The sequence below is a fragment of the Tachyglossus aculeatus genome, chromosome 4 (assembly GCF_015852505.1).
Source record: "Tachyglossus aculeatus isolate mTacAcu1 chromosome 4, mTacAcu1.pri, whole genome shotgun sequence".
NCBI lineage: Eukaryota > Metazoa > Chordata > Mammalia > Monotremata > Tachyglossidae > Tachyglossus > Tachyglossus aculeatus.
Genome location: NC_052069.1, coordinates 60,836,178 through 60,862,971, shown reverse-complemented (window position 1 = coordinate 60,862,971; position 26,794 = coordinate 60,836,178). Strand labels below are relative to the sequence as shown.

Below are 26,794 nucleotides of genomic sequence, written 5' to 3'. Positions count from 1 at the left end.
GCCTATCAACCTTTGAATCAGGCAAAAACTCCTCAGTCTAGGTTTCAAAGCTCTCCATCACCTCGTCTCCTCCTACCTCACCTCCCTTCTCTCCTTCTACAGCCCAGCCTGCACACTCCACTCCTCTGCCGCTGCAAACCTCCTCACTGTGCCTCGTTCTCGGCTGTTCGGCCATCGACACCCAGCCCACATCCTTCCCCTGGCCTGGAATGCCCTCCCTCTGCTAAGCTAGCTCTCTTCCTCCATTCAAAGCCCTACTGGTAGCTCACCTCCTCCAGGAGGCCTTCCCAGACTGAGCCTCCCCCTTTTCCTCTATTCCTCCTCCCCTCCCCATCGCCCCACTCCCTCCCTCTGCCCTACCTCCTTCCCCTCCCCGCAGCACTTGTATTCATTCATTCAATCATATTTATTGAGCACTTACTGTGCACAGAACACTGTACTAAGCGCTTGTACATATTTATCACTATTTTATTAATGATGTGTATATAGCTATAATTCTATTTATTCTGATGGTATTTACACCTGTCCACTTGTTTTGTTTTGTTGTCTGTCTCCCCCTTCTAGACTGTGAGCTGGTTGTTGGGTAAGGACCATCTCTATATGTTGCTGATTTGTACTTCCCAAGTGCTTAGTACAGTGCTCTGCACACAGTAAGCACTCAATAAATATGACAATGAATGAACGAATAGAAGGGACAAAATCAATTTAGATTTGTTTCAAAGATCTTTACAAGGATCTACAATAACAGCTTTTCAGAAAACTGAGTCCTATGGTTTGAGGGGAGATTCTGTGGTGGATAGAAATGAATGAATGAATAGAAGGGACAAAATCAATTTAGATTTGTTTCAAAGATCTTTACAAGGATCTACAATAAAAGCTTTTCAGAAAACTGAGTCTTATGGTTTGAGGGGAGATTCCGTGGTGGATGGAATACCAGTTAGTGATCAGTAATAATAATTATTGTAAATGTTAAGTGCTTACTATGTGCTGAGCACCATTATAAGCGCTGGGTTAGATACAAGGTAATCAGATTGTCCCACATGGGGCTCTGAAGCCCAGAGAACTGAAGTGACTTGCCCAAGGTCATACAGCTGACAAGTTGTGGAGTCAGGATTAGAATCCATGCCTTCTGACTCCCAAGCCTGGGCCCTTGCCACTAGAACAGAGGTTCTAGATAAAAGTCCATTTACAGGAAAGGGAGGTATAATGTGGGGTTCTCCAAGTATCAGGACACCAGGACTATTTTACTGTAACACCTCTAAAATGATCTGGAAAAGGGACAGGGCTTTGAATGGTAATTCTTGTATTTGTAAAACTGTTCCTTTGCGTCAAGCAGCACGACCTAGTGGAAAGAGCACTGGCGGACCTTGGGGTCAGAGGACATGGGCTCTAATCCCAGCTCTGCAATTACTTGCTGTGTGACATTGGGTAAGTCACTTGACTTCTCTGTGCCTGTTTCCTCGACTGTAAAATGGGGATTCAGTACCTTTTCTCTCTCCTACTTAAACTGTGAACCCCATGTGGGACGGGGACCATGTCCAACCTAATTGACCTGAGCCTATCCTAGCACATAGAACAGTGTTTGACACATAATAAACGCTTAACAAATACCGTGATAAAAAAGCACTGTTCTAAGTACTGGGATAGATACAAGTTAATTAGGTTGAACAGAGTCCCTGTTCCCCCATGGAGCTCACAGTCTAAAATCTTCCAGTTGCAGATGATACTAAGCCCTTCAATCAATCAATCAATCAATCATATTTATTGAGCGCTTACTGTGTGCAGAGCACTGTACTAAGCGCTTGGGAAGTACAAGTTGGCAACATATAGAGACAATCCCTACCCAACAGTGGGCTCACAGTCTAAAAGGGGGAGACAGAGAACAAAACCAAACATGCTAACAAAATAAGTAAATGGAATAGATATGAACAAGTACAATAAATAAATAAATAAATAGAGTAATATCAAGGTTGTGGATGCCATGCGATGGTGATGAATGGCAGGAATTCTCATAAAGCTGAAAGGGATGAAAAATAGCAGATGAGAAAATGGCAGATGAGCTTCAGAGTGTGAAAATTTAAGGGTACATAAGGAAAAAATAATCCCTATACTTACAAAATGATGGGTTCTGTGTTATCAGCCATGATTCAGGAAAGTGATCTTGAAGACATTGTCTGTTCTTTAAATACTCAGGCCTATGTGTAGCAACAGCCAAAGAGGCCACCTCTTTGGATCCTCAGACAGCCTCAGAAAGGCTTCGAAAAAATCGTAATGATGATTGTGTTAAGTGCTCACCATGTGCCAAGAGTGTACTAAGCACTGGAATAGATACAAGATAAGGTTGTTGGACTCAACCCCTGTCTCACATGGTGCTGACTCACAGTCTAGGTAGGAGAGAGAACAGGTTTTGAATCCCCATTTTACAGAGGAGGAAACTGAAGCACAGAGAAGCTAAATGGCTTATCCAAAGTCACACATAGCAGGTACATGGCAAAGCCAGAATTAGAACTCAGGTCTTCCAACTCCAAGGTTTATGCTCTTTTCACTGGGCCATGGTGCTTCTTGAAAACAAAGGCAATGGTTCACCACTATATAAAACATGGTATTTCTGTACATGGACTATTATATGTAGTTTTCTTTTATGGTATTTGAAAAGCACTTGCAGTGTGCCAGGTACTGTACTAAGCACTGAGGTAGCTACAAGGTAATCTGGTTAGAGACAGTCTATGTCCCAAAAAGGGCTCACAATCTTAATCCTCCTTTTCCAGATGGTAACTAAGGCACAGAGAAGTTGTGACTTGTACAAGATCACACAGCAGACTAGTGGCAGAGCCAGTTCTGGTTGCCAAATCTTAGGAAGATTACAGTAGAGCTGGACTAGTTCAGATGGCAATTAAGATGAGACAGGGGATTGGAGAGTTGTTAATGGAGCTATGTTAGGCAATTTAGAGAAATAGTAGTGATGATTATCGTACTTGTTAATGATTATCATACTAGTTAAGAGCTTACTATATGCCAAATACCATTCTAATTGCTGGGGTAGGTACAAGGTAATCACATTGGACACAATCCCTGTCCCATATGAGGCTCACCGTCTAATAGTATTTATTAATTGCTTACTATGTACAGTGCACTGTACTAAGTGCTGGGAAAGAGTAGACAGGTGGGAATTAGGTAAATACCTAGTCCCTCAAGGAACACCCAATCCCAATATTAGGGGGAGGTGGTAGGCCTGGAGATGGTCACATTGGGAGTAATGAAACAGTAGAACATTGAAACACCAAAAGGGACAAGGATAGATGCTCCATACACGAAAACCCCCCAAAGGTTAGTAGGGCACTGTGGTTAAAGGAGGAGAATTTCTCCTGATGATTCAAGGTCCTCAGTAATGGCACCATCTGTGTGCTCTGCAGCCCAAAGTAATATTCGCGTTCATGAGTTAGAGACTTCTAGGGCAGCTCCATGCATTCAAGTCCACTAACCAGTCCATATTTGGCAATAGCTCAGCGTTGAACATTACTGTCCATTTTACTGGGAAAAGATGCTGGTCTGAGCCTGAAATTTATCTTCCCCTTGCTCTGTAAAGAATCAGAGGATCCTTAGCTAACTTTGGGACCTTTAGGGGAGAGGAACAGCAGTGATTCCCTATTTAATGTCCATCAATAGTAGCAGTAGTAATAGTATTTATTAAGCATTTGCCCTGTGCAGAGCACTGTATTAAGCTCTGGGAGAGAAAGCACAGGTGGAAACTAGACATGGTCCCTGTCCCTCAGTGGTCTCAATCTAATCTTCAAGTGGGGAGAAAAGTACTGGAGACAGACACAACAGGAGTGGTGAAACTTTGAAAGAACAACACAAACAAATTCACAAAATAGGCTCAAAGACTTGGTGGGGATGGAAACATCTGAGGGTGGGTGGGAGCAGATTTTATTCAAGTCCTAGTAAGCATGGGGTAATGCTGGGAACATGCTGGGTGCAGGGATCCTCATGGGAGGGAGGGAAGCTGGCTGTTTCCACGGATGCTTTTCTCAGTGACGACGGAGTGTGAAAAGTGTGAATGAATGTGAAAAGGTTTATAGATATTACAGTCCCTTTTGCCTTAAAATCTTTTGAAACAAAATAGTATAACAAGGAGGTCAGTTTTTATTCACTTAAAACTGGAATGTTTGATCACTTTTAGGTTAGTTTTACAGATATGAATGTGTTTTATGATTACAGAGCTTCCATTTCCCTGCTTATAAAGAGAGGATTAATTCCCTACCCTAATGTGTACTCTTGTACATATCTCCTTTATCTTCATCCTCCTATCAGAAATTATAGTGCTGAGTCTCACCCAAGATTATAAACCCCTTAAAAACAGAGATCATGTTAGCTAATGGCAGAGTCGAGGATGAGACCAACGTTGCGGGCTTCAGAGATGGGAAGGATGGTAGTGCTGTCAACAGTGATGGGACATCAGGGAGAGGGCACAGTTTGGGAGGGAAGATAATGAGTTCAGTCTAGAACATATTGAGTTTAAGATGGTGGGCAGACATCCAGATGGAGATGTCTTGAAGGCGGGAGGAGACACGAGCCTGAAGGGAGGGAGAGAGAGCAGGGGCAGAGATGTAGATCTGGGTGTCATCAGCGTAGAGATGATAGTTGAAGCCGTGGGAGTGAGTGAGTTCACCAAGGGAGTGAGGGTAGATAGAGAACAGAAGGGGACCAAGAACTGACCCTTTAGGAACCCCTACAGTAAGGGGATGGGAGGGGGAGGAGGAGCCCGCAAAAGAGACTGAGAATGAACGGCCGGAGAGATAAGAGGAGAACCAGGAGAGGACAGAGTCTGTGAAGCCAAGGGTGGATAGCGTGTTGAGACGAAGAGGGTGGTCCACAGTGTCAAAGGCAGCTGAGAGGTCGAGGATGATTAAGATAGAGTGGGAGCCATTGGATTTGGCAAGCAGGAGGTCATTGGTGACCTTTGAGAGGGCAGTTTCAGTGGAATGCAGGGGACAGAAGCCAGATTGGAGGGGGTCAAGAAGAGAGTTGGCAATGAGGAATTTGAGGCAGTGGGTGTAGATGAGCCAAAATGAGTGACAGCTGCTACTCTACTTATATTTACCATATGACATTAAATGCTACGATTTTTGTTACCCAACAGCTAATAGCTGATATATACATAGCCATCTGTCCTTTGGCTTATAAGAAGGTGCTGCTGATGGCAAGATTTTTATCTGGGTGTTGGTGTAGCTAAGTTCAAATTCACGAGGCAATCAATAAACCAACAGTACTTGTGGAGCATCTACTGTTTTTTGAGCCCAGTGTACTAAGCACTTGGGAAAGTAGACATAACCATGGCCCTCAAAGAGTTTTTCATTTCACAGGGGGAAAAGACTCTAAAATAATTTACAAAGAGGAGAAAGAAGAAAGAATGGAGCCCCATGAAGGACAGATACTTTGCCCAGTTTGATTATCCTGAATCTAATCCACGGCTTAGCACAGTGCTTTACACATAGTAAACACTTTATAAATACCAACATTATTATTATATGAGTTGGTACTATCAGGGTATATAAGATTAGGCTTAGGTGGTCCTTAAGTGTTGTATACACACCAGGGAGATGAAAATTCAACTGGGGAAGGGCCCCTGGGAGAATAAGTATTTTTTAGTAATCTATGGACTGTTACATTATTGACACTCCAAAGAGCTATTTTCATATGATTGCAGGAGAAATTAGGAAAATGTCTTAAACCAAAATTTCAGAAAGGACCACAATTTACTACTGCAGGTTCTATTATCTGAGAACATTTTACACATTTTTTACCCCTACAAATGAATATATAAAAGTCAATTGTAATATAGGACCTTCTACTGTAAATAATATGCCACGAACTGCAGGACAAGGAGTATTAACCAAAAAGGCATTTGTTAGCCATCGTCATGATTCAAGCCCCTTTTTATTGCTGAGAATTTGTGCATCCTGAGGTAATCCCCAGATCTTTGCCACAAGAACAATATATCTCAAAAACAAGAAATGGAAATAGTCCAATTTGTTGGGTTTCTTTTGGTTAATAGTGCATTCTACCCATATGCTGTGACACAGACCAATTACCCTTTGCTCGTAGGGCTACAGACTGCACACACGTTTCTTCTCTTTGCCCCAGTGGGCAGGATATTTGTTGGGAGATTGTCAGAGTGCAGCAGCAACTGTGTGGTATAGGCTCCAGAACAAACTAAAAGTCTAAGAACTATAGTACTGCCCGAACTTCTTTATGTCCGTGAGACCAGGACCCAGGTGCTCAGGGGATAAAGCTGACTCCTTGAGCAGTTCCATCAGCATCATTTAAGAGCTACAGTAAACATCGAATGGCAAAGCAGTATCATAAAAAATGTAAAGATCGGGAATGAGGTCAGTTTCTTAGTACTGAGGTTCTGCTCACCTCAGCACAGCTTTCCTGGGTAGATAAGTGAGGAAGGAGAGTGACCAACAGCAGAAAACGTAAACAGCTTCTGTGTAGAGAAACAGTGTAACCTAGTGGGAAGAGCACAGCCCTGTGAGTCAGAGGACCTGGGTGCTAATCCTGACTCTCCATTTGTCTCCTGTGTGACCTTGGGCAAGTTACTTAACTTCTCTGTGCCTCACTTCCCTCTTCTGCAAAACCCTCCTACTTAGACTGTGAGCCCACTGTGGGACCTGATTATCTTGTATCTATCCCAGTTCTTAGTACAGCATTTGACACATAGTAAGTGCTTAACAAATACCACAGTTATTGTTATTATTTTTCTTATCAGTCTTATTGAGTTGAAATTAGGAAACTGAAAGCAAGGAGGGCATGTTTTAAGGATATGCTGTTCAATGTTGTATTGTACTCTCCCAAACAACTTAGTACAGTGCTCTGCACACAATGAGCACTCAATAATATGGTTAACTTGACATGGTAAAATAAAGCCTCAGACAGCGCTTCGCCTCAGCTGGAAACTGAGAGTCAGTTGCTGAGGACAGAGCAGTATGGTATGCTGCTACAGCATGGCATGGTGGATAGAGCACAAGCCTGGGAGTAAGGTCATGGGTTCAAATCCTGGCTCTGCCACTTCTCTGCTGTGTGACCTTGGGCAAGGTATTTAATTTCTCTGTGCCACAGCTACCTCACCTGTAAAACAGTGATTGAGGCTGTGAACCCCATGTGGTACAAGGGACTGTGTCCAACTCGGTTTGCTTATATCCACCTCAGTGCTTAGTACAGTGCCTGGCACATAGTAAGCTCTTATATAATGAATGATGACATTTATTAAGCGCTTACTATGTGCAAAGCACTGTTCTAAGCACTGGGGCAGTTACAAGGTGATCAGGTTGTCCCACAAGGGGTTCACAATTTTAATCCCCATTTTACAGACAAGGGAACTGAGGCACAGAGAAGTGAAGTGACTTGCCCAAAGTCACACAGCTGACAGTTGGCAGAGCTGCGATTTGAACCCATGACCTCTGACTCCAAAGCCCAGGCCCTTTCCACTGAGTCACAGCGGCTTCTCCATATATCACAATGATTAAGAAAGGAACAGCCTTTTTGAGCAGAAGCCTTGAAAGAATGAGAAACAAGGCAGTACCACTACCAGGTGCTGCAAACATAGAACTTGATGACACAATAACAGTGCTTGGCACATAGTAAGTGCTTAACAAATACCATCATCATCATCAACAAGGAACAGTCTTTTTGAGTGCACAATGTGGTAAGGATTGTGGACTGTGCATTGGCTTCTACAGCCACACAAGCACTCAAAAGTGAATTTCACCATCAGTGGTGATTTTTTTGACTACATATATTTTTTTCAAAATGGGCCTTATTAGTAGATACTTTAATAATAATAATAATAATGGTATTTGTTAAGTGCTTTCTATGTGTGAAGCACTTTTCTAAGCATGGGGGTGTTGGGGGAATTTTTTGATCTAGAGCCCCTGGGGTCGGTGGAACTTAGCAGCATCAGACAATTCATACATTATTTGCTGTTGGTGTGTACTGATAAGCTCAAAATGCATTAATAGCATGAGCAGTGTCTTGGTAGGAATCAAATTAGTAATAATGATAATGCTTATGATACTTGTCAAGTGCTTACTATATGCCAAGCACTGTTCTAAGCATTGGGTTAGATACAGGGTAATCAGGTTATCCCACATAGGGATCACACTTTTTAATACCCATTTTACAGATGAGATAACTGAGGCACAGAGAAGTTAAGTGACTTGCCCAAGGTCACACAGCAGGCAAATGGGGGAGCCGGGATTAGAACCCACATTCTCTGACTCCCAAACCCGTGCTCTTTCCGTTAACCATGAAACTGTTCCTTCTGAATATCATCTCTTCTGAAAAACAGTTACTTCAACCTTTTTTTTTTAAACTGTATTTGTAAAGCACTTACTATGTGCCAGGAACTGTTCTAAACATTGGGGCAGATACAAACTAATCAGAGTGGACACAGTTCATGTCCCATATGGGGTTTACGGCCTTAATCCCCATTTTAGAGATGAGGCAACTGAGGAACAGAGAAGTGAAGTGACTTGCTCAGGGTGACACAGCAGATAAGTGGCAGAGCCAGGATTAGGACTCAGGTCCTTCTGATTCCAAGGCCTGTGTTCTTTCTACTAGGCCATGCAGCACCTTTAGAGCAAAAATCTGTCTTGCTTCTTATCCAGTTGAGGGTACCTAATTCTGAAAATCAATCAACAGCCTTTGGGTAAGTGTTTTTCCAAGTGATTTTCACTTCCCAGGATAATTACTAGTGGGTGGCATTAGACTTCACTTCTGCCCTCTCTGAACTCTCCTTCACCTTGCCCCGTTTTAAGACTCTTAGGGGTGTGGAAATGGAGAGTTAGAAGAAGGGCCAGAAGAACAAGGTGTTTATCCCATCATAAACCAGCCCACAGACACCCCAGCTCAGACCATGGTGGGTGCACTTGCAAATCCAGGGACCCATATAATTTTGTGGGTCCCCTTGTTCTGACTGGGATGAGTTTGTAAGGGCACTTGTTCTGTCCCCATGGACTTGTTATTACCCATTCTTCCTGCCTCCACAGGGCAGAATTGGGCTTATTTATCACTGTAGTTCGGGCACAGAATCACACCAGGGACCATCCTCTGTAGCATATGTTCACTTACTTTTTTCTGTCCATCCAGATCCAAGGAAGTATGATATATATCTACAGATCCCAGGGCTTAACGAGTGAAGGGCCTAATTTTCCAATTAATGAGTAAATTTTATGTCCTGATACTTGAATTTTCAAAACTTTGAGAGACACGCCTACAGGCACACTGCAAATATATCTGTCCTGCTCAATGGGAAACTCAAACTGTGTCTAACAATTATGGATGATTTGACTAATGCATTCACGGGGTCTGTGACGGGAGAACAATGCATTTGAGGCTTTTGGTTGGCTCATGAAATTGCCTGGGTGTCCTATCAATTCTACCAATCTGGGGAAAGGGGCTGAACTACAATCCAACATGGCACCATTGGCCCCTGCCAGTCATATGATAATAATAATCATAACAATTGTGGTATTTATTAAGTGCTTACTGTTTTAAGCTCTAGGGTAAATACAAGGTAATCAGGTTGGACACAGTCCCTGTCCCACATGGGGCTCACAGTCTTAATCTCCATTTTACAGATGAGGTAACGGACAAAGAGAATTGACGTGACTTGCCCAAAGTCACACAGCAGATATCTGGCAGAACCGGGATTAGAACCCACATCCTCTGACTCCCAGGGCTGGGTTCTATCCACTAGAGCACACTACTTCTCTATGATGCAATCTGATTCTGGTCTGATGCCCACCCCCCCCATATGTAGTCCTGCAGAGCCGGGCAGTGGCCACAGTGCTACATGGTCTTGGGGTCGCCCATGCCTCGGACTGCTGCTGGCCCCGGGAGATTTATTTTGTGTCATTTTTTAAAGGAAAAGAAAACAAAAACAGGGCTCCGTGTGTCATCTCTTCCTCCCCCGACACTGGGCAGCACCAACCCTCCTGAGGAGCTAGGACAGAGCCACTTTGGTTTTCCTGATTTCCTGCTTTGAGGAGAGGGAAAAGGGCTTTGAATGAACAGAGAGAAGGACCACCCATCCCTGATAGAGCAGCTTCTCTGTCCCCTGATCCAGTGGTGGAAGCCACGAAGTTGGGTCTCCCTTCAGCCACACAGCCTCCCACGGTTCCAAGTTTGGTGGTGGTGGCGGCAGCAGCAGCAGAAGCAGCTCTTCCCAACAGGTCGGGAGATTTCCCAGCTGTGGTGGCCCAGACTGGGGTCCCCCCTGCCCCAGGAAAATGAGCGAGGACAGTGGATTAAAATGCAGGCAGTTGGCCTGAATTCCTTCTGGCTGAGCTTCATGGCAAGCCTTGCCCCCTTCTCTGGCACCACCTCCTGCTCGGAAGATCAGGCGACCAAAGATTTCAATCTATGAGATGGATCAATTGGTGGATATTAAAAACTGCCCGTTTGTCATATCATCTGGAAGTATTTCACCTGAATAACATTTTGCAAAGTGAAACGTGCCCACCCGTCAGGGAACCCTTTCACTACCTAAAGCCCACAGACCATGCCTTAAGAGGTAAAATCAATTACTCTCTTGGATTTTTTTTTCCAATCTCACATCCTTATTTTTCTCCTAGCACGAAGAGAAACAGCCTTTTAGAAATCCCCAAAAGTAGATTTGCATCTAATTTTAAATGTAAATTATACAGATAGGCTATTTGAGTAAGATCCCAATAGTGTGTTTCCCATGAGGCTAGTTCTTTGGGTATGCTTCCTTACTGGCCTTTAAGTCTATCTGGTAGTGACTTCTCAAGGATACTAATTCTGACTTGCTAAAGCTGTCCTGATTTTTCTCTTTTTTTTGTTAAATTGTTATTTTGGGCAAAGAGCAAATTACTATTAAGCTTCACAGACAGAAAATTCATTATTGTTCATACATAAGGGCAATTTCTCCTCCCATAGTGCTGTCATTAGCTTTGTTTTGTCAAAAATAAGCAGAAACACCTAATAATAAGGTTACTGGCAAACAGCTCTCTTGGTTAACTCTAATTTTTTTTAGAGATACTCCAGGGAGAAAGGGTTTGGTCAGGGGATGGATGACACTAATATGGAGATTACTGATCAGACTGGGATGCTGACATCAAAGTTCCTGGGGTGGGAAGTTGTTTTCTCCCATGTACTTTAAGGTCAAAAGTGATTATTTGATTTAAAAAACCCTCTACAGAATTGCATTTGACACCTTAAGCAGACACACCCATATTAAGGGCCAGGGCATCCATAAATTTAGTACTGTGTTGATCACAATTCTTTTGATTTAAATAGAAATTTTAACTCCTAGAGCTCATATTAAGTAAAAACTTTTAATGTTCAATGATAATACTAACTGCAGGATTTACTAAATACTTAGTGCTTTTCCAAGCACTGTGCTATGCATTGGGATGGATCTGAGATAATCAAATCAGACACATTCCCTGTTACTCATGGGGCCATAGTCTAAGAAGAAGGGAAAACCAGTTTTTTATTCCCACTTTACAAATGAGTAAACTGACACATTCCTCTTGGGGTCACACCTGGGGAGTTTCCAGTACTCTACCAGTCTCGACTACAGGAGGGAGAGTCAAGCAGAGGCATACCCATTCCATTCCTAGTTTGGTCAGTGGCTAGCAAGTGAAAGGCCACCTGCTACAAGGCCAAACTCACCTGTGCTGGGCAGGAGTGGCACGGAACAGAGTCAAGGGCAGAGACTTGTTTTCTGCGTGGAAGGAGGCAATGGTAAACCACTTCCTTATTTTTACCATGAAAACTCTATGGATCCACTACCAGAATGATTGCAGATGGAGGTGGGGCGATCTGGGAGAGATGTGTCCATTGCGTCACTATGGGTTGGACACCACTCGACAGCATAAGACAACAACAACAAACTGCCACATAAAGAGGTTTTGCGACTTGCCTAAAGTCACACAGTAGCAAAATGGTAGAACTAGGACTAGAAACCAGACACCTGGGGTTTTCTTATTCTGAAGCCCGTGCGTTTTCCATTGAGTATGACTGCCTCCATTTTGATCCACCTTATTTAAGGAGGACCTGCTATGTGCACAGCAGTATTCTTTGCAATTGGGAGAGTACAGTAGCATTAGCTAACATGATCTCTGTTTTTAAGGGGTTTATAATCTAGAGTGAGACCCAGCACTATAATTTCTGATAGGAGGAAGAAGATAAAGGAGATATGTACAAGAGTACACATTAGGGTAGGGAATTAATCCTCTCTTTATAAGCAGGGAAATGGAAGCTCTGTAATCATAAAACCCATTCATATCTAAAACTATCCTAAAAGTGATCAAACATTCCAGTTGAAAGTGAATAAAAACTGACGTCCTTGTTATACTATTTTGTTTCAAAAGATTTTAAGGCAAAAAGGACTGTAATATCTATAAACCTTTTCACATTCATTCACACTTTTCACACTCCGTCATGACTGAGAAAAGCATCTGTGAAAACAGCCAGCTTCCCTCCCTCCCATGAAGGTCCCTGCACCCAGCATGTTCCCAGCATTACCCCATGCTTACTAGGACTTGAATAAAATCTGCTCCCATCCAACCTCAGACGTTTCCATCCCCACCAAGACTTTGAGCCTATTTTGTGAATTTGTCTGTGTTCTTCTTTCAAAGTTTCACCACTCCTGTTGTGTCTGTCTCCAGTACTTTTCTCCCCACTTGAAGTATTAGATTGAGCCCACTGAGGGACAGGGACCATGTCTAGTTTCCACCTGTGCTTTCTCTCCCAGAGCTTAGTACAGTACTCTGCACAAGGCAAATGCTTAATAAATACTATTACTACTGCTACTATTGATGGACATTAAATAGGGAATCACTGCTGTTCCTCTCCCCTAAAGGCCCCAAAGTTAGCTAAGGATCCTCTGATTCTTTACAGAGCAAGAGGAAGATAAATTTCAGGCCCAGACCAGCATCTTTTCCCAGTAAAATGGACAGTAATGTTCAACGCTGAGCTATTGCCAAATATGGACTGCTTAGTGGACTTGAATGCATGGAGCTGCCCTAGAAGTCTCTAACTCATAAACGTGAATATTATTTTGGGCTGCAGAGCACACAGATGATGCCAGAGAAACCCTGGCCAATATTAGTATATGTTGGGGTAGCTATTACCTGTAAAACCTTCTCACTCGATCTCATCTATCTCTCCGCTGATCCCTCACCCAAATCCTACCTCTGGCCTGGAACGCCCTCCCTCCTCAAATCCGACAGACTCTTACTCTCCCCCCTTTCAAAGCTTTATTGAAGGCACATCTCTGCCAAGAGGCTTTCCCTGACTAAGCCCTTCTTTCCTCTTCTCCCACTCCCTTCTGCATTGTGCTGACTTGCTCTCTTTAATCACCCCACCACCCCATCTGCACAGCACTTATCTACATATCTGTAATTTATTTATATTAATGTCTGTCAACCCTTTAGATTGTAAGCTTGTTGTGGGCAAGGAATGTATCTGTTGTATTATGATATTGCAATAATAATAATAGCAATACTTAATAATAATTGTGGTATTTGTTAAGCACTTAGTATGTGCCAGACACTGTACTAAGCACTGGGGTGGACACACGTAAATTGGGTTGGACACAATCCCTGTCCCACCTGGGGCTCACAGTCTCAATCCCCATTTTACAGATGAGATACCTGAGGCCTGGAGAAGTGAAGCGACTTGCCCAAGGTCACACAGCAGACACGTGGAAGAGCCAGGATTAGAACCCAAGACCTTCTGATTCCCAGGCCAGTGCTCTATTCACTATGCCATGCTGCTCCTCAAGCAGACTCTTTCAAGCCATAAATCCAGTGCCCTGCACACAGTAGCTGCTCAATAAATATGGTTAAATGAATAAATGAACGAAAGCGGAGGGTGGAGAGGGAGACTAAACTCACTGTATGCAGGAAACATGTCTATCAACTCTGTTGAACTTTCCCAGGTGCTTAGCACAGTACTCTGCACATACTAAGCATTCAGTAAATACCATTGATAACAATGATGAGGTCAGATTCACCACATAGAGGAAAGCTTCAGTTGTTGAAGAGATGTCACCTCTGAGAGATTATTTGTCACTTGACCATTCCATCAAATTCTGCTTCGTTTTCCTCATTTCTCCACCCTCTGTATTTACACCTTTTCTCTCACATCTGTGATAGGGCCCTGAAATATGTTTTTGAGAAAGATCTCATTAGCACTGAATGAGAGATGCCTACTGCATCTCTCAAATTATGTGAGAATTAAAACTGCATGGTAATTAGGGGCAGGAAACCGAGCCTTATCATTCCATCAATTGTACTTCACGGAATAAAATAACAGAAATGAAAAGTGAAAAAATTAAATTTTTCCATAGCCTTATTCAAACGTTCAGTCAGCTCTATTCCACCCACACCCTCACACTCACAGCACTTAGGTAACGTACACTTTTACTCAATCCCTTTCCCTATCTGAAATTTATTTTAGTGTCTGTCTTCTCCACTGGATTGAAACCTCCTTGAGAGTGAGCAGGTATGGCTATTGTATTGTGCTCTCCCAAGTGCTTAGCACAGTGCTCTGCACACAGTAAGTATTCAATAATGCCCTCCCTTCTCAAATCCACCAATCACACTTCCCCCCTTCAATGTTCTACTGAAGGCTCACCTCCTCCAGGAGGCCTTCTCAGGCTAAGCCTCCCTACCCTCCTCCCACAGTACTTGTGTATATGTACATATTTATAATTATATTTATTTACATTGATGATGTGTCTATATCTATAAATCTATTTATATTGATGCTATTGATGCCTGTTTATTTATTTTGATGCCCATCTCCCCCCTTCTAGACTGTGAGCCCATTGTGGGCAGGAATTGTCTCTATTGGTTCCCGAATTGTATTTTCCAAATGCTTAGTACAGTGCTCTGCCCACACTGAGCACCCAATAAGATTGAATAAATTGAATTAATGAATGAAAAAGATTGCAGAGTTCGTGCCATGGCACTTAGTAAAGAGATCTGCCCTCAAAGGCACTCAATAGATACCGCTAATTTGATTAATACAGAAGAAAGTGCTATTTTTATGATATTTGTTCAGCACTTACTATGTTGCAGACACTACTAAATGCAGGAGGTAGATACAAGATAATCACAGTCCCACATCAAGTTCGCAATCTTAATCCCCATTTTACACATAAGGTAACTGAGACACAGAGAGGTTAAGTGATTTGTCCATGGTCACACAGCAGCAAAGTGGCAGAGCTGAGATCAGCACCCAGGTCCTCTGACTCCCAGGGTCATGTTCTTTCCACTAGGCCACGCTGCATCTTACTGATTTATCAGGACATTACATCTCCCCTCTTTCTCCTTCTTTATCAAATATACCCTATGAACAGCCAAGAGTTTCACTGAAAGCCACTAGAAGGAATGTAATCACAAAATAATAAAGCCATTTTAACCAAAAATTAAAATTAGGCTCTAGTCAGTAGACTAAGGAATGGACTCATGCTGCTAAGTGAAAATCATTTCTCTGTAACATAACAGATTTTGATGGGGAAATCACTGTCACATGCATATGAGGTGTTGCCTGTTGAAGTTAGGAAACGAAGCTTCTTCTCACTTAATAGTTCCAACTGCTCATTACCAGGAATGGAGAGTGATTTGTAAATCAGTAGGAATAATTAATTTGCCATTATTTTTCTTTTTAATGGTATCTATTAAGTGCTTACAGTATGCCAGGCACTGTACTATGTGCTGGGGTGGATGCAAACTAATCCGGATGGAAACAGTTCATGTTCCTCATGCAGCTTACAGTATTAATTCCCATTTTAAAGATGAGGTGACTGAGGCACAGAGAAGTTAAGTGACTTGCCCAAAGTCACACAGCAAAGTGGTGAAGCCGTGTTTAAAGTCCAAGTCCTTCTGATTCCCTGGCTTGTGCTCTATCCACTAGGCCATGCTCCTCCACGTAATGCTTCTCTGGCATAACCAGAGAATTCCTGCCCTTATATGTTTATTTAAAGTGTCCTGTAATATAAGATGCTTTTTAGTATGCCAAAGCCTAAGCGCTTTCATTTGTGCATCCATCTGCATTGCCAACCACTGACTTTTACAGCACTCCATCACTTTGAACCCTCCTACCTTACATCTTTGATTTCCTACTACAACCAAGTCCACTCACTTTGCTCCTCTAATGCCAACCTACTCAATGTAACTCGATCTCATCTGTTTTGCTGCTGACCCCTCTCCCACATCCTGTCTCTGTCCTGAAACTCCCTCCCCCTTCACATCTAAAAGACAACCACTCTCCCCACTTTCACAGCCTCATTAAAAGCACATCTCCTCCAAAAGGCCTTCGCCAACTAAGCCCTCATTACCCCTTCTCCCATTCCCTTTTGCATCACCCTTACACTTGTGTTTACACCCTTTATTCATTCCAACCTCAGCACCACAGCACTTATGTATGTATTCGTAATTTATTTTTATTAATGCCTCTCACCGCCTCTAGACCGTAAGCTTCATCTGCGTAGGGAACATGTCAATCAACTCTTTTATAAACAAAACCCTAGGTAGAATACCCGTAGATTGAACACTGAATGATATTGGATTTTTAATGGTATTTGTTAAGTGCTTACTATGTGCCGGTCACTGTTATTGCAGACCAAACACTTCCAAATTCATAATATGGCTTCAGATGGCAGCCTAACATGACAGACAATCTGTGCCACACACCAGGCACAAGAAAGAGAAGCACCATGGCCTAGTGGAAAGAGTATGGACCTGGGACTCAGAAGACCTGGATTCTAATCCTAGCTCCACCACTTGTCTGAAGTATGACCTTGGGCAATTCACTTAACCTTCTTTGTGCCTCAGTTACTTCAACTGTAAAATGGGGACTAAGACAGTGAGCCCCACATGGGACATAGATTGCGTCCAATCTGATTATCTTGTATCTACCCTATCACTTAGTATAGTGCCTGGCACATAGTAAGTGCTTAACAAATGCCATGAAAACAAAACAAAAAAGACATGTAGGGACAGCAACTAGACATCTGTATAGATTTTATCAAATTTACAAAAACACTGTACACTGCCAGAAGACCCGGACTCTGGAAGTTGTTTCCATCTACTAGGAAGTTGACTAGGTGTAATTAAGTGATATTGAATGATGTTTTCAATGTGCTCAGTGAAACAGGAACCAAAGCACCAAATGCGGAACTCCTGGAAGAGAGGAACTGCTATTGTAAATGGAAAGTCGGATGCTCACAGTAAACCTATGCAACAGTACTGTAAACCTATGCTAAGAGGTCAGACAGGGAGGAGCCATCTTGCCAAAGCTATTTATGGCTATTCTGGAGTCACTTGTCTACAAACTCCACTCGGAAAAAGGAATCTATATTGATGGATGGCCACTGACACATCTCTTTGCTGATGAATGGAATATATTTATGAAATGATGCAGCAGAATTGGAAACAATAAAGCAACAATTGCAGAAACTGTAGCCCAACAGAGGACTAAGATGAATCTCTGGAAGCCCAAAATTGATTGCTCAACAACCAATATTGCTCATAAGGATTCATTCATGTAAGCAAATTGAAGTAGGGAAAATTTAAATAGAAAAACAACATCTGCCTCAGTTAGGAAATGAAAAAAGTCAAGATACTGAATGGTGAGTGTAGCAAGATAGGGAGCAAAGCAGAATGGATCCATGTCAGTAAAGTCAGAATGTCAGTGTTGAGTCATTCTGGTCAATTAAGAAGTGGATGTTTGACTTTATTGTTAAACTATCAATGATATGCCAGTAAGAATGTGAGCTTCTGACAGGACCAATAAGATTAGATAAAAATAATAATGATGGCATTTATTAAGCGCTTACTATGTGCGAAGCACTGTTCTGAGAGCTGATATGTACAACCCTAACTGAAAGTATTTATTGGTCAAAAAAAAAAAGGGTTAGCTGTATTCAAGGAAAATTGAAGATGAGCAGGATACCCTGTAGGCTTCCCAGTGTAGTAGGTTGGACTACTAGAAACAAAAGCAGCAGATCTGGAAATCAAACAGTGTGGCCAAAGCTGGATACTAGATTATTCAATATTATTTATTCATAGGTAATAGTGAGATCATAGTGGGACACAGAGACTGAAAGGTAAAGAGAATGTTTCTGAAAAATCCAAATCAATCTCCTTTCCAGTTTCTACTGCCAAGCCTCTGTGCCACCATTGGTGTCAAAACAGTACTGCTGCTGCCAGTGAGAGTGCCCCAATCCCTTTGCTCAGACTATGCCACCCCCATGCCCACGTGAGGAACTGAGCTTCCTCTCCCCCTCGCCCCCCTCTCCGTCCCCCCATCTTACCTCCTTCCCTTCCCCAAAGCACCTGTATATATGTATATATGTTTGTACATATTTATTACCTATTTATTTATTTTACTTGTACATATCTATTCTATTTATTTTATTTTGTTAGTATGTTTGGTTTTGTTCTCCCCTTTTAGACTGTGAGCCCACTGTTGGGTAGGGACTGTCTCTATATTTTGCCAACTTGTACTTCCCAAGCGCTTAGTACAGTGCTCTGCACACAGTAAGAGCTCAATAAATACGATTGATTGATTGATTGATTGAGCTCACAGCCTGCAGTCACCTAGACAGAGGTGGAGCAGGAAGGAAAAACAAAGCAGCGGCTGCCTTGGATCCTCGGAGGTCATGTCATTAATTCATTCATTCAATCATATTTATTGAGCGCTTGCTATGTGCAGAACACTGTACTAAATGCTTGGAAGAGTACAATATAACAATTAACAGAAACATTCCCTTCCTACAACGAGTTTACAGTCTAGAGACGAATTTACAATGGCCACACCAATTGGGAAATAGACCAACTGGATGGTAGTCAAAGTAGGAATTTATCTCACCAAATGCCCCACCCTCCATCTTCTCGATCCTTGGGGGGCGGGAAGAGTGTGTGTTTTGAAGTCACACTCCCTAGGAGGGAGACAGGGAAACTAAGACAGGACATGTCAGTGGAGGAAGACAGAGAGGTGGCCGCAGGAGGGACAGTATTAGGGATTAGAGAATGTGCCACCCTCCCTCTTCCCTGGTGCCACTCCCTGGTTGCTAGGACGGCAACTAAAGTGGTTTAAATCACTAACACCATGGATGATGTGGTGAGATTAGGAGACCAATTATCTGGTCATGGTGAAGGATTTTGCCTGATAAATGGGTCTTAGCTCAAAAAGATGCTAATCCTTCGTGGAACCGTACAGAGTGCCGAAGAGGCATCTGGGGCATAAAGTGGCATAAAGAGGAGTTTTTATAAGTTAAGCAGGGAAGACCTTCTGGAGGAGATATGATCAGAAGGGCTTTGAAGATGGGGAGAGCTTTGGTCTGTGGAATACGAAGATGGGGGCAGGGGTTTAGGCAGGAGGAGTGCACGGGCGAGAGAAACCAGCTTCCTCCACACTAAGTAGATTACCTTGCCTGATTGAATGATTAAATGCTTTCTCTCCAGATATCATCAAAAGCCGCTTATTTCACTTTACACCACAGGATCACTCTTGGTTAGAATGATGTTTGGTTCAGTAGGGAAGACTTCCAGTCATCAATCCTGTCCCCCTTCCCAACCCACCCAGCCTCGCCAGGACAGTCACTGGAGATGGAGAACTGGAGAGGTGTGGATATTCAGTGCCCGGCATGTCTGCTGGAATAAATTCAGCACTGCCACTTCCATTTACTAATACCTCCACAACGCTAGTCTATTGGATATGCAGGAATGTCCCAGGTAAGCTTTTATGACCTAGTCTTCTGTAAACATACAAATCTGAGAGTATATTTTTCAATGGCCCTGGTTTCTTCTCTGATGGGGCCCCTATGGGTCCTTTGGAAATGATTCTGGTTGATCTCTTTGCATTCTAAAATGAATCTTTCATCATTGGCAGAGATGATCTGCATTAGCAAAACCCAGGAGGAAATGTTTACAATAAGGAGCAGAGTACTCTTTTAGAGAGTCACTTTTACTCTTTTACTTTAGAGAGTTACTTTTACTTTTAGTGGTTACTTTTAGGGAAGAGAAGCAGCATGGCTCAGTGGAAAGAGCATGGGCTTTGGAGTCAGAAGTCATGGGTTCAAATCCCCGCTCCACCAAGTGTCAGCTGTGTGACTTTGAGCAAGTCACTTAACTTCTCTGGGCCTCAGTTACCTCAACTGTAAAATGGGGATTAAGACTGTGAGCCCCCTGTGGGACAACCTCATCACCTTGTAACCTCCCCAGTGCTTAGAACAGTGATTTGCACATAGTAAGGCTTAATAAATGCTATTATTATTATTATTACTTGTCAATGCACTGCCAAGTCAAATTGATGCCATTTTTATCCTGGAGTTAATGCCTCAGTGGCTAGTAAGGATTATTCAACCAAGTGTGGATAGTGACTTGGAAATTCACTCTGGAACATATCATCATCATCATCATCATCAATCGTATTTATTAAGCGCTTACTATGTGCACAGCACTGTACTAAGCGCTTGGGAAGTACAAATTGGCAACATATAGAGACAGTCCCTACCCAACAGTGGGCTCACAGTCTAAAAGGGGGAGACAGAGAACAAAACCAAACATACTAACAAAATAAAATAAATAGAATAGATATGTACAAATAAATTAAATAAATAAATAGAGTAATAAATATGTACAAACATATATACATATATACAGGTGCTGTGGGGAAGGGAAGGAGGTAAGATGGGGGGGATGAAGAGGGGGACGAGGGGGAGAGGAAGGAAGGGGCTCAGTCTGGGAAGGCCTCCTGGAGGAGGTGAGCTCTCAGTAGGGCCTTGAAGGGAGGAAGAGAGCTAGCTTGGCGGAAGGGCAGAGGGACGGCATTCCAGGCCCGAGGGATGACGTGGGCCGGGGGTCGATGGCGGGACAGGCGAGAGCGAGGTACGGTGAGGAGATTAGCGGTGGAGGAGCGGAGGGTGCGGGCTGGGCTGTAGAAGGAGAGAAGGGAGGTGAGGTAGGAGGGGGCGAGGTGATGGAGAGCCTTGAAGCCCTGGGTGAGGAGTTTCTGCCCGATGCGCAGATTGATTGGTAGCCACTGGAGATTTTTGAGGAAGGGAGTGATATGCCCAGAGCGTTTCTGGACAAAGATAATCTGGGCAGCAGCATGAAGTACGGCTTGAAGTGGAGAGAGACACGAGGATGGGAGATCAGAGAGAAGGCTGATGCAGTAGTCCAGACGGGATAGGATGAGAGCTTGAATGAGCAGGGTAGCGGTTGGGATGGAGAGGAAAGGGTGGATCTTGGCAATGTTGCGGAGCTGAGACTGGCAGGTTTTGGTGACGGCATGGATGTGAGGAGTGAATGAGAGAGCGGAGTCAAGGATGACACCAAGGTTGCGGGCTTGTGAGATGGGAAGGATGGTAGTGCCGTCAACAGAGATGGGAAAGTCAGGGAGAGGGCAAGGTTTGGGAGGGAAGACAAGGAGTTCACTCTTGGACATGTTGAGCTTTAGGTGGCGGGCAGACATCCAAATGGAGATGTCCTGAAGGCAGGAGGAGATGCGAGCCTGGAGAGAGGGGGAGAGAGCAGGGGCAGAGATGTAGATCTGGGTGTCATCAGCGTAGAGATGATAGTTGAAGCTGTGGGAGCGAATGAGGTCACCAAGGGAGTGCGTGTAGATCGAGAACAGAAGGGGACCAAGCACTGAACCTTGGGGAACCCCCACAGTAAGAGGATGGGAGGGGGAGGAGGAGCCTGCAAAAGAGACTGAGAAAGAACGACTGGAGAGGTAAGAGGAGAACCAGGAGAGGATGGAGTCTGTGAAGCCAAGGTCAGATAGCATGTTGAGAAGAAGGGGGTGGTCCACAGTGTCAAAGGCAGCTGAGAGGTTGAGGAGGATTAGGACAGAGTATGAGCCGTTGGATTTGGCAAGCAGGAGGTCATTGGTGACCTTTGAGAGGGCAGTTTCCATGGAATGTAGGGGACGGAAGCCAGACTGGAGGGGGTTGAGGAGAGAGTTGGTGTTGAGGAATTCTAGGCAGCGAGTGTAGACAACTCGTTCAAGGAGTTTGGAAAGGAATGGTAGGAGGGATATGGGACGATAACTAGAAGGTGAGGTGGGGTCAAGAGAGGGTTTTTTTAGGATGGGAGAGACATGGGCATGTTTGAAGGCAGAAGGGAAGGAACCAGTGGAGAGTGAGTGGTTGAAGATGGAAGTTAAGGAGGGGAGAAGGGATGGAGCGAGAGATTTCATGAGATGAGAGGGAATGGGGTCAGAAAAACAGGTGGCCGGAGTAGCACTTGAGAGGAGGGAGGAGAGCTCCTCTGAGGATACTGCTGGGAAGGATGGGAGAGTAGCAGAGAGTGTTGAGAGCCGGGGGGATGGAGAAAGGGGGGAAGAGACTTTGGGGAGGTTGGACCTGATGGATTTGATTTTGTTAATGAAGTAGGAGGCCAGATCGTTGGGGGTGAGGGAAGGAGGAGGGGGAGGAACCGGGGGCCTGAGAAGGGAGTTGAGTGTACGGAAGAGCTGGCGGGGGTGATGGGCATGGGTGTTAATAAGGGAGGAGAAATAGTTTTGTCTGGCAGAAGAGAGGGCTGAGTTAAGGCAGGAAAGGATAAACTTGAAGTGAATGAGGTTGGCATGGTGTTTAGACTTTCGCCAGCAGCGTTCGGCAGCTCGAGCATAAGAGCGAAGGAGGCGGACAGTGGCAGAGATCCAGGGCTGTGGGTTAGTGGGTTAGTATACTTTTCCTTTATCATTCTCTCCTCGGGCTTTTTCATACCAGGCTTGCAGAAACACACACACACACACACACACACACACACACACACACGACCATTTTTCCTAGTATAATATTCTTTGTTTGGCTTTGGTGAGTTCAGGGCTGCTCCAAGTTGTGATTGCTAGCCACAGAAGCCACAGTAAGGCCCTTAGGCCAAGGGATCTGTGAAAAATGCTTACTCCCATTAGAGTTTCCAGACATGCAGAGCTTAACTAAATCCAAATTATCCCCTAAATGACCACGTTCTAATACCCTCACAGTCCCCCAAAGCCAAGCCAAGCTCTTCTATAACTTCTAACATGGTACATGCCCAGTACCTGGCAACATCCTCTCCCAGGCTACCAAAGGCCAGCAACATGACAAACCAGAGCATAGACGAAAATCCGAGCAAGAAGCAGAAACCCACTGAGAAACAGAGCAAGCAAAGCAGGTGGACCTGAGACAGTAATTCCAACTACTTCAGCTGCTCTACCCATCTGCCAACTCCCAGTGGCTTCAGTACCAGAAACATCTGGAACTGTAGGCCTTTTACTTCTGGGGGATGTATTTCTGTAGATGAAGTTTTCCTTTTTCATTTTCCTAATACCATTCAGCCCATTAGGTTGACATTCAAAGGATGTTTCAATGTTTTCACAACTAGCTCTGTAAACATAACAGCATGCACCCTAAGCAGCACAGATGCAAGCATACACATGTACAAGCAGCATTCATGCACACACACACACACACACACACACACACACTGCATAAGGGATATAATACATTTTTTAATGAGCTGCCCCAGCTTAGCTCCTTTCTAGCCCCAGGCAAATGGAGAAGTGGCTATCTGCAAGGCTGATTTTATACTCCCTCTGCCTCTGGAGGATTGTTCTTTTCAAGAGGCAGGCTGAAGCAGGTGGATTTGTTTCTTATGTCAGTCATCATCAAATTTGTGGAGTGCCTTTATTGACATGAAGATGCCAGCAAGTACCTTTTCTACTAGATTGATTGACAGTTAATTTGTCCTTCTTGTTTCTTGGTTGACCGAGTGACACTGGAAAGGGATATCGAGTTAGTACAGTAGAACATGCTATGACAAGCCCAATTGCAGAAAAGCATTCATCCTTGTAAATTACCCATAAAACGGGCACATTTTAACATATGTACCGATAAACCTTTTTAGTAAATGGATCCAAAGATCTGTACTGTAATTGTCCAAGGGCTATTAGGGATTTTAATGAGCGTACAGTTTCACTGCTACATTTCTTTTATTTTTATTGCAAATGGATCTTGATCATTAATCCACATATTAATGATTCTATCTCATTTTTCTGAGCCACACTCACACAGTTAGCTTCTGTGTGTTCTTAGGGTGAGTAAAATATGCAACAGTGATACTAACCATGCCCAATTTAACTGTCATCTCTGAGTCCTTTAGAGATTTCTGTAAACTAGCAATAGTCAAATCATTCGCAGTGATTTTCAGTAGGCTATTGTGTTCTACTATTGCACATTTATTACTGTTTGCTATTATCCTACTCCCAAATTGAATATAATTTTTGTAATCCAGATATGGCAACTATGATGGCACAGAGAAGCAGCATCGCTCAGTGGAAAGAGCTTGGACTTTGTAGTCAGAGGTCATGGGTTCAAATCCCGGCTCTGCCACTTGTCGGCTGTGTGACTTTGGGCAAGCTTCTCTGGGCCTCAGTTACCTCGTCTGTAAAATGGGGATGAAGACTGTGAGCCCCCTGTGGGACAACCTGATCACCCTGTATACCCCCAGTGCTTAGAACAGTGCCTTGCACATAGTAAGTGCTTAATAAATGTCATTATTATTATTATTATTATAAAAGGCTAATTTTATTATTTTGTGATATAAATTCTGACATTGCATCTGGCACTCAAACATGAAACCTCCTCCTAAAACAGAAGCAAAACACTTTCGCCTAGGTCTCCTTTATTTTATTGCCATATCAAAGCATCCCTGAGAAATCCTCTTCAGCATCCCCAAATTTCCTAAGTTTCCATGAAGCATTAACATCATTATGAACTACAATCGGTTTATCTGGTGAACGTCAAGATGAGGGGATAAGCAACTGTAGCATCTCACCACCTTATCCATTGTCTGAGTGGTTCAAACCAAGTTAGTCACCAGCCTAGCAACAAGATGGCAGAGCTGGGGAAGGGAGAGGTGAGACATTTCAGTGAGCCCAGCTCCACCCTTTCTCACAGTGGCTGGGGCCCTCCATCTCCCTACCACCCCGAGGCTCCTCTTTGTCCTTCAGATGGATAGTGGAAGGACAACAACCAGAATCTCCACTGCACCTTGTCTCTGTCCTCCAGAGGAGTGGGTGTCACGGGGGCTAGAGGTGGTGTGTTGAGGAAGGTAATTCCCTAGGGGGTAGTGGAAGACACAATACCCCACTGAGGACCCAAGATGATGTTTTGTGAGACTCACAGGGGTGTGTGAGGCTGTAGGGATGATTCTACCTTCCCTCCACCCCATAAAAAAATATTCCCACCAGCTGTAATAATAATAATAAATGGTATTTGTTAAACACTTACTATGTGATAAGCACTGTTCTAAGTGCTGGGGTAGATACAAGGTAACCAGGTTGTCCCATGTGGGGCTCACAATCTTAATCCCCATTTTACAGATGAGGTCACTGAGGCACAGAGAAGTTAAGTGGCTTGCCCAAGGTCACACAGCTGACAAGTGGAAGAGTTGGGATTAGAACCCACAACCTGACTCCCAAGCCCGTGCTCTTTCCACTAAGCCACGTGACAAGAAGCAGTTTGAGAGAACAATTTTGTGTGAGTGACAGATGCTCTAATCCATCAGATATTGTTGGCAAGAACCAGTCACAAGATTTGGCTCATTAATGGGTTGTACACCAACGCCTTCAACTGGTTGGAGGACAATCAAATATGGATGCGCAGGCACAGCCATTGTCAATCAAAAGTACTGTAGGAATTTAACAGAGCCACCTCTACACTCACTCACTCAATCCTAGTTATTTAATATTTACTGTGTGCAGAGCAATGTACTGTTTGTTTTCATTTCCTCACTCTTTCCAATAATATTACTGGCAACTTTTATCTACTGTCACCCCAGTTAGATTGTAAATATCTTGATGTAAGGCATATATCTTTTATTTCTTTTACATGTTCCTTGCTACTGTGCTCTTCACGTAGTTATGCTTAACTCTAACACAAAGTAGTTAATCTAGAACCTTTCATTTCTGAATGCTGAAGCTCTGACAGAGTTTAGTGAAAAGAGCAGAAATCTGGGTCAGGAAACCCAAATTCTAATCTAAGCTCTGCCAGTGGCCTGCATATAATGTTGGGAAAGTCACTTAACCTCTAGTTTTCTAAGTTTACTCATCTATAAAATGGAGATAACATATCTGCCTTTCCTACCATTTTACCTGGAAGGCTTGTGGGGGACAGGGGGCTATATCTGAGATGATTATCTTGTATCTACCCCAGTGCATAGCACAGTCCTTTTGCATTTATAATAATACATTTATATATATCCATATATAATGTATACTGAAATCCAAAGTAAATCCATAATGAATACTTTTTGGATGATTATTATTAGCAAATATCTTCAGAGATTGTAGAGTTGGAAATATAATCCTTTTCTCATTCTCTCCTCTCTTTTCTGTAGGGTTGGACTTGGCCTGAGATTGTTTGTATTTCCTATGAACGAGTACTGACCCATTTCCCTAATGGACAATCAATAAACATTTGGATAATCATGTTGATGAAGTGTTTTTAACTTTAAAAATGAGCCTCTACTCAAACTGAGGATAGGCATTGTTATTTTTATCTTTTCATCTGCAAGCTTTTTCCAATTCACTGATATCTTAAAGGTTCCTATACAGTAGAGGAACCATTTGTAATTCAGTAACTAATTCTGGGAGCATATGAATCAGAGTGGAAATTCTCTGTTAGACACCTTTATAAAACAAGCTGAGAAAAAGACCATTATCCTATAGGCATTCTCAGCTCCTCAGGAATTACAAGGCA

The 26,794-nt window shown here is 43.3% G+C and overlaps 1 non-coding gene across 1 annotated transcript; it reads left to right on the top strand.

Moving 5' to 3' along the window:
* Nucleotides 1-11,552: 11,552 nt before the first annotated feature.
* LOC119927412 lies at nucleotides 11,553-11,690 on the top strand. Its single transcript, XR_005450418.1, has one exon. It is a non-coding gene; the product is annotated as a small nucleolar RNA SNORA7 (small nucleolar RNA).
* Nucleotides 11,691-26,794: the final 15,104 nt, after the last annotated feature.